Source organism: Grus americana, unplaced genomic scaffold (assembly GCF_028858705.1).
Source record: "Grus americana isolate bGruAme1 unplaced genomic scaffold, bGruAme1.mat scaffold_339, whole genome shotgun sequence".
Taxonomy (NCBI): Eukaryota; Metazoa; Chordata; class Aves; order Gruiformes; family Gruidae; genus Grus; species Grus americana.
The window spans coordinates 2,824-3,829 of record NW_026561617.1 but is presented as its reverse complement, the minus strand read 5'-3'; the positions used below and the strand labels follow the sequence as shown (position 1 = coordinate 3,829).

The 1,006-nt window shown below is 53.8% G+C and overlaps 1 pseudogene; it reads left to right on the top strand.

Moving 5' to 3' along the window:
* Positions 1-318: 318 nt before the first annotated feature.
* Positions 319-779, top strand: LOC129200600 (olfactory receptor 14J1-like; annotated as a pseudogene).
* Positions 780-1,006: the final 227 nt, after the last annotated feature.

Sequence of the window (1,006 nt, the reverse complement as noted above, 5' to 3'; positions counted from 1 at the left end):
GCTCTTGCACTTCTGGCTCTTCCTGGGCATCTACCTGGCTGCCCGCCTCCTGGGAAACGGCCTCATCATCACCGCTGTAGCCTGCGACCACCACCTCCACACCCCCCATGTACTTCTTCCTCCTCAACCTCTCCCTCCTTGACCTTGGCTCCATCTCCACCACTCTCCCCAAAGCCATGGCCAATTCCCTCTGGGACACCAGGGCCATCTCCCAGACAGGATGTGAAGCACAGGTCTTTTCTTTCTTTTTTCATTTCAGCAGAGTGTTGTCTTCTCACCATCATGGCCTACGACCGCTACGTTGCCATCTGCAAGCCCCTGCACTACGGGACCCTCCTGGGCAGCAGAGCTTGTGCCCACATGGCAGCAGCTGCCTGGGGCAGTGGGTTTCTCCATGCTCTGCTGCACACGGCCAATACATTTTCCCTACCCCTCTGCCACGGCAATGCTGTGGACCAGTTCTTCTGTGAAATCCCCCAGATCCTCAAGCTCTCCTGCTCAGATGCCTACCTCAGGGAAGTTGGGCTAACTGTGACTGTGCCTGTTTAGTCTTTGGGTGTTTTGTTTTCATTGTGGTGTCCTATGTGCAGATCTTCAGGGCCGTGCTGAGGATCCCCTCTGAGCAGGGACGGCACAAAACCTTTTCCACGTGCCTCCCTCACCTGGCCGTGGTCTCCCTCTTTATCAGCACCGGCATGGTGGCCTACCTGAAGCCCCCCTCCATCTCCTCCCCATCTCTGGACCTGGTGGTGTCACTTCTGTACTCGGTGGTGCCTCCAGCCATGAACCCCCTCATCTACAGCATGAGGAACAAGGAGCTCAAGGATGCAGTGTGGAAACTGATCACTGCATGATATTCAGAAGCAAAAAACTGCCCATCTTCTGCTGCATAACAACTATTATTTAACTCATTACAGGCCCAGCCTGTCGTCTCTAATTTATATTGTTGATGATGGTGTTTTACTTGCAATGATGTTGTCATCCCCTCTCTAATTCAGTCTCTGCT